The following is a 7,329-nucleotide window of genomic DNA, read 5'->3' as shown; positions in this document are numbered from 1 at the left end:
GCATCTGCAGAATTCCTCGTGTTTGCGGTAAAAGAGGGCATGGATTTTTCTTGCACACCCAAACTTCACAGATGTACAATGGCCTGCAGTATGTAATAATCCATCACCATTCTGGAAATGCTGGCTATTGCATTTTGAAGCACACCTGCAGTGACTCTTCAGCATACCAGAGGCCCAGTTAATTAATAACTTACTGATATAATGATTTATTGTTGGGTGTCGGCGTTGCGATTTTTGATGTGTGCCATGAGCAACATTGATTGTTGATATGTCTTGTTGCCTTGCAGCCACCGCTTAACCCTGCTTCTAAACAATAAGGGTTGAAGGAACCAGAAAGTAAGGCATTAGTTGTATCTTCTGAGCAGTCTTTCCCACGCATGGCTGGAGATCAAGTTATAGTTGAGCTGCAGGTGCGCATTTATAGAGCGTGAAATTTTAGTTCTGTTGGCAGTGCCTGGATTCCCTCCAGGAGCTCTTTGCCCAGAGAAAGACTATCTTTGTCACTGAGCTTATTCTGATTGGAATTAGTGGAGTCAAATTTGGCACATGCACTCGCAGTTCCAAACAACCCAACAGTGGCCTTATGCAGCTGTACTTGTATCCAAGTCGGGTAGAAAGTGGAGTCAAGGTGAGTTTGACCACAATAGGTATAGCATACCCATCGGTCAGGTTTTCTTCTAGAAAGTTGCATATGGCTTCCACTCCATTACAAGGGTATACTCAGCCTGGCAAATGATCACGCTTCAGTGAAGGCAAGGAAATGGATCCTCGGCTTCTACTCCCTGTTCCCAGGGCAAGGTCTCCTGTGAACTGGGCCATCTTTACTAAAACATCAAACATAGAACATAAGCAGTACAATACAGTACAGGCCCTTCGGCCCATGATGTTTTACCGACCCATTAACCTAAATTAAGATAAATCTAACCCCTCTCGCATAGCCCTTCATCTTTCTTTCATCCATGTATCTATCTAAAAGTCTTTTAAACATCCCTAATATATCTACGTCTACTACCTGGCAGCAGGCTCCACGCACTTGCCTCTTGCTCTGTAAAAAAGCTATCTTTGATTTTCCCCATACTTACCTCCAAATACATTAAAGTTATGCCCCCCCCCCTCCATTAGCCATTTCCCACCCTGAGAAGAAGTCTCTGGCTGTCCACTCTGTCTTTGCCTTTTATCATCTTGTACACCTCTATCAAATCACCTTTCATCCTTCCTCACTCCAAAGAGAAATGATGTAAGTTGCTCAACCTATCCTCATTAGACATGCTCTCTAATCGGGCAATATCCTGGTATATCTCCTACATTGTCTCTAAAACTTCCACATAGTTTCTGTAATGAGGCAACCCGAACTGAACACAATACTTCAAGTGTGGTTTTTTACCAGAGTTTTATAGAGCTGCTACATTACTTCACAGCTCTTGAACTCAATCCCTCAATAATTGAAGGTAAACACACTATATGCCTTCTTAACCATCCTAATAGTTTGCGCTGCAACTTTGAAAATCTATAGGCTCCGTGAATCTGTGTAGCTCAAGATCTCTCTGTTCCTCCACAATGTTAAATATCCTGCCATTAATCCTGTATTCTGCCTTGAAGTTTGACCTTCTAACGTATATCACTTCATACTTTTCAGGACTGAACTCCATCTGCCAATTCTCAGTCGAGCTCTGCATCCTGTCACTGCCACATTGTAGCCAATCTTCTACACTATCTACAAAACCATTTCCCTTCATCTGTAAAATCACTACCCCACCCTTTCACTTGCTCAGCCAAGTCATTTATAAATATCACAAACAGCAGAACACCACTGGTCACTGACCTCTAGGCAGAGTACGGTCCATCTATTACCAATCTCTGCCTTCTGGAGGAAGTCAATTCTGAATCCACACAACCCAATTTCCCTGGATCCCATGCTTCCTGACTTTCAGAATGAGCTCACCATGGGGAACCATGTCAAACACCTTCTAAAATCCATATACACCACATCCACTACTCTGCCTTTATCAATTTGTGTTGTCACATCCTCAAATAATTCAGTCAGGATTTCAAGGCACGCCCATCCTTACAAAGCCAAATTATCTATTACTATGCAATCTATGCTTCTCCAAATTCTCATAAATACTATCTCTAAGAATCCTCTCCAATTGTTTTGTCACCACTGATATAAGACTCACTGGTTAATAATACCTTTCTTAAACAAAGAAATAATATTTGCCACCCTCCAATTTTCTAGTACTATTTCCGTGGCCAGTGAGGATGCAAAGATCATCACCAAAGACAATTTTTTCTCTTGCTTCCTTTAGTAACCTGGGGTATATCCTATGTAGCCCTTTGACTTATCGATCCTAATATTCTTCAAGCACATCCTATTTCTTAACGTTCCAGTATATCGGCCTGTTCTATGATGACCTCACATTCATGAACATCCCTCTTACAGGTGAATAAGACCATAAGACATAGGAGCAGAATTAGTCCATTTGGCCCGTTGAATCTGCTCCACCATTCAATCATGGCTGATCCCTTTTTCTCCTCCTCAGCCCCACTCCCCAGCCATCTCCATGTATCTTTTGATGCCGTGTTCTAACCAACAACTGATCAAGCACTGCCTTAAATACACCCAATGACCTGACTTCCACAGCTGCCTGTGGGAATAAATTCCACAAATTCACCACCCTCTGGCTAAAGAAATTTCTCCGCATCAATGGATGCCCCTCTATCCTGAGGCTGTGTGCACTTGTCCTAGACTCCCCCATCATGGGAAACATTCTTTCCACATCTACTCTTTCATGTTCATCATTTGAAAGGCTTCAATGAGAGCCCCCCTCATCCTTCTAAATTCCAGTGAGTACAGACACAGAGCTATCAATCGTTCCTCGTATGAGGACCCTTTCATTCCTGGAATCATCCTTGTGAATCTCCTCTGAATACTCTCCAATGTTAGCACATCTTTTCTTAGATAAGGAGCCTAGAACAGTTCACAATACACAAGCTAAGGTCTCACCAATGCCTTATAAGGCCTCAGATTCACACCCCTGCTCTTGAATTCCAGACTTCTTGAAATGAATGCTAACATTGCATTTTCCTTCTTCCCCACCAACTCTACCTGCAAGTTAACCTTTAGGGTGTTCTGCATCCCAGACTTCTGGATCTTTTCCATGGAGCAAAATATTCTCCTATAGGACCTCTCCTACCTTCTCCAGCTCCAGGCACGTGATACATCTTCTCCCTGATTGGCCCTCCTCTCAATCTAGTCATCACTCTGTTCCTACCCAGATCCCTATATTCGTTCTCCTGGACTACAACCTTTTCCTACCTATGTCATTGGTGACAATATCTACCACAACTTCTGGTTGTTCACTCTCCTTCTTTAGAACATTGTAGATCTAATTTAAGGCATCCCTGACTTTGGTATTTGAGAGACAACATACCATCTGGAGTCCCTTTCATGTCCACAAGATGCCCTGTCTGTACACCTAAATACTGTATTGAATTTCCTATCAACACCACTCTCCTTTCCCCACTGTCTTCCCTTCTAATCAGATTCAGTGCCAGAGACCTGTCACTGCAACTTTACCCTGGTAAGTTATCCACCCAACAGTATCCAAAGTGGTATACTTGTTATTGAAAGATATGGCCATAAGTGTACTCTGCACTAGCTGTTTATTCCCTTTCTTCTCCTGACAGTCACCCAGTTACTTGCCTTCTGCAACTTAGGTGTGATTACCTCCCTGTAGCTCTTAACTATCAGCTCCACATTCTCCTGAAAGGATCAGGGGTCATCCAGCTGCAGCTCCGGTCTTCTAACATGGTCTGTTATCAGCTGTACCCCAATGAACTTCCTACAGATAAAGCAATCAGGGAGGCTGGAGGTCTTCCAGATCTCCCACATCTCACTGGATGAGCAGGATGACCTGGGATCTATTCTCACTACTCTACTTAGGCAATAATTAATTAACAAAGAAAGAGAAAGCCAACTGAAAACTAAACCTAGTCTCTGCCTCTCCTCATCAAAGCCTCCGCTCCCCGCTGTCGCCCTTTCCCACTCCAGCAATTGTTGCCCCGATTATGCATAGCTTCTTACTATTGGCCCTTGTCAAGCACCTATAAACCAATCACTCGCAATCTCTTCAGAAAATCCTGACAGGCTCCATTTGTTTTTTAAACCTACTGCTTAAATTCCACAATATCTGTTTCTGCGATTCCAATCTCCACGACAGTCCTTCGAAGTCCCATTCACTTCTTAAATCTGGTGCTCAGACTCCAAAATCAACTATTAATTCTCCGTTTGCTTGTTCCTTTCTCATTGTATAACCACAATTCTGTGTGTATCATTTAAACTGTGAGCAGCATCTTAATCTCTTAAATTATAGCTCCAAACTATTATAAAAACTTATAGTCACTCGCTTATTGCTCTATCATTCTGACAATGAGTCTTCCTTTTCTCTGTTCTTATTTGCTGTGCTTTAACTATTAATCTTTATTCAACCTAATCCTTATCTTTCTTCCAAGGCCTTCCGTGCTATGATACTCCCCCTTCTCCAGCCTTGTATCCCTTTTGCCGATCAACTTCCCAGCTCTTGGCTTCATCACTCCCCCTCCTGTCTTCTCCTATTATTTCGGGTCTCCCCCTCCCACTTTCAAATCTCTTACTATCTCTTTTTTCCGTTAGTCCTGATGAAGGGTCTCGACCCGAAACGTCGACTGCGCCTCTTCCTATAGATGCTGCCTGGCCTGCTGCGTTCACCAGCAACTTTGATGTGTGTTGCTTGAATTTCCAGCATCTGCAGAATTCCTGTTGTTTGCCTTATCTTTCTAACAGTTTTTCACATGGTGGCGTATAACAAAGAGATGGCAGAGGAACTGAATGAGTATTTTGCATCAGTCTTCACAGTGGAAGACATGAGCAATATACCTGATAGCCAGAGGTCTCAGGGAATAGAATTAGGTACAGTCAAGATAACTAGAGAGAAAGAGCTTGGGAAGCTAAGTGGACTAAGAATAGATAAGTCTCCCGGTCCAGATGAGGTGCACCCAAGGGTTCTGAAGGAGGTGGCTTTGGAGATTGTGGAAGCATTGGAAGTGATCTTCCAGGAATCAATAGACTCTGGCATGGTTGCGGAGGACTGGAAGGTCGCAAATATAGTTCCGCTACTTAAGAAAGGAAGGAGGCAGCAAAAAGAAAATTACAGACCTATTAGTCTGACATCGGTAGTTGGAAAGATATTGGAGTCAATCCTCAAGGAGGAGGTTATGAAATACCTCGAGGTGCATGACAAGATAGGCCGAAGCCAGCATGGTTTCATGAAGGGAAGATCCTGCCTCACCAACCTATTGGAATTTTTTGAGGTAATCTCGAATAAGATTGACAAGGGAGAGGCTGTGGATGTTGTGTATTTGGATTTTCAAAAGGCATTCGATAAGGTGCCACATATGAGGCTGCTTAATAAGATGAGAGCCCATGGAATTATAGGAAAGATATTGAAATGGGTGGAGCATTGGCTGATAGGTAGAAAGCAAAGGGTGGGAATAAAGGGATTCTATTCTGATTGGTTGCCGGTTACTAGTGGTGTTCCGCAGGGGTCGGTTTTGGGGCCACTTCTTTTTACGATGTATATTGATGATTTGGATTATGGATTGAAAGGTTTTGTGGCTAAGTTTGCGGATGACACCAAGATAGGTGGAGGAGCAGGAAATGTTGAAGAAATGGAAAGGTTGCCGAGAGACTTAGTCAGTTTGGGAGAGTGGGCAAAGAAATGGCAGATGAGATACAACGTTGCCAGATGTACGGTTGTACATTTTGGAAGAAGAAATAATCAGGCAGATTATTATTTAGATGGGGAGAAAATTCAAAAATCGGAAGTGCAAAGGGACTTGGGGGTCGTCGTACAGGATATCCTAAAGGTTAACCACCAAGTTGGATCAGCGGTAAGGAAAGCGAATGCTATGTTGGCATTCATTTCAAGAGGAATAGTGTATAAGAGTAAGGAGGTGTTGATGAGGCTCTATGGGGCATTAGTGAGACCTCATTTGGAATACTGTGTGCAGTTTTGGGCCCCCTATCTTAGAAAGGATATACTGATGTTGGAGAGAGTTCAGAGAAGATTTACGAGGATGATTCCTGGAATGCAGGGGCTAACATATGAGGAGCGTTTGTCAGCTCTTGGACTGTATTCATTAGAGTATAGAAGAATGAGAGGGGATCTCATAGAAACTTTTCGAATGTTGAAAGGGTTGGACAGAGTAGATGTGGAAAGGTTGTTTCCCTTGGTGGGTGAGTTCAAGACAAGGGGCCTTAGTCTTAGAATTAGAGGGTACCCAGTTAAAACAGAGATGAGGAGAAATTTTTTTAGCCAGAGGGTTGTGGATTTGTGGAATTCGTTGCCACATACAGCTGTGGAGGCTCGATCATTGAGGGTGTTTAAGGAGGAGATTGACAGGTATCTAATTAGTCAGGGTATCAAGGGATATGGGGAAAAAGCCGGAAATTGGAACTAGATGGGTGAATAGTTTAGCTCATGGGGAAGCTGCGGAGCAGACTTGATGGGCCGAATGGCCTACTTCTGCTTCTTTGTCTTGTGATATAAAATGCCATTTATTTGTCCAAATATAGAATTTCCATTGGTTCTCTCAGCACTATCCTCAATAATCTCCAACACATTTGCAAACACAATCTCCTTTCCAATAAACCAGGGCAATCCAATCTTTTTTATACCATGGACCCTTATCATTAACTGAGGAGTCCGTGACCAGAGGTTGGGCCCCTCGACAAATGTTTAATCATAGAGTCTATTTTCTTTTAGTACATTGTACCTCTGTTTGGTATAAAAGGGACTGGAGTCTTATATATCAATCACTTATTTGGTCAGCCTTGTTTTAAGATGTAATTCTTGTTTTGTGTTTATTCCAAATCATCTCTAAGTTTGCAGTGTGGAATGATCAGACTTTCTGATATTATTTCTAAGAAACCCTGACTCAAATCATATAGTTGGGCACTTGCCTGACAATGGCATAACTCCACTCCTGATAGTGTTTTGGCCCATAATGTTGTACCCATTGTTGTCCCAGTACCTCCCTCCTATCCCTATCCAAATGCAGGCCTCATCCTTTCTAAACTCCGCAGCTGCTCCACATCCTCCCATTCTATCTCAGCAGGGTCCACAAAGGCCCTTGACCAAGGTCTTTTATTATCTTGTAAGGCAGCTGAGATCTCATGCACAATGGGACATTAGTGCTGGGAGGCCACATACAAAACTGATGTGTGCTTCTCAGAAAGCACAAACGCTATGTGGTTATTTTGGGTGTCACAGTGCCATAATTCAGTCAACA

At 42.9% G+C, this 7,329-nt stretch overlaps 1 long non-coding RNA gene across 1 annotated transcript in view; it reads left to right on the top strand.

Annotated features, from left to right (window-relative positions):
• The first annotated feature begins 311 nt into the window (after positions 1-311).
• LOC134351505 (uncharacterized) overlaps positions 312-7,329 on the top strand; it is a 36,076-nt gene continuing 29,058 nt past the window's right edge. The window contains exon 1 of the long non-coding RNA XR_010019162.1: positions 312-410. This is a non-coding gene — a long non-coding RNA (uncharacterized LOC134351505). The remainder of the gene's footprint in view (positions 411-7,329) is intronic.

The sequence above is a fragment of the Mobula hypostoma genome, chromosome 9, assembly GCF_963921235.1.
Source record: "Mobula hypostoma chromosome 9, sMobHyp1.1, whole genome shotgun sequence".
NCBI lineage: Eukaryota > Metazoa > Chordata > Chondrichthyes > Myliobatiformes > Myliobatidae > Mobula > Mobula hypostoma.
The sequence above is the reverse complement of the archived record's forward strand: the minus strand, read 5'-3'. Positions and strand labels throughout refer to the sequence as shown.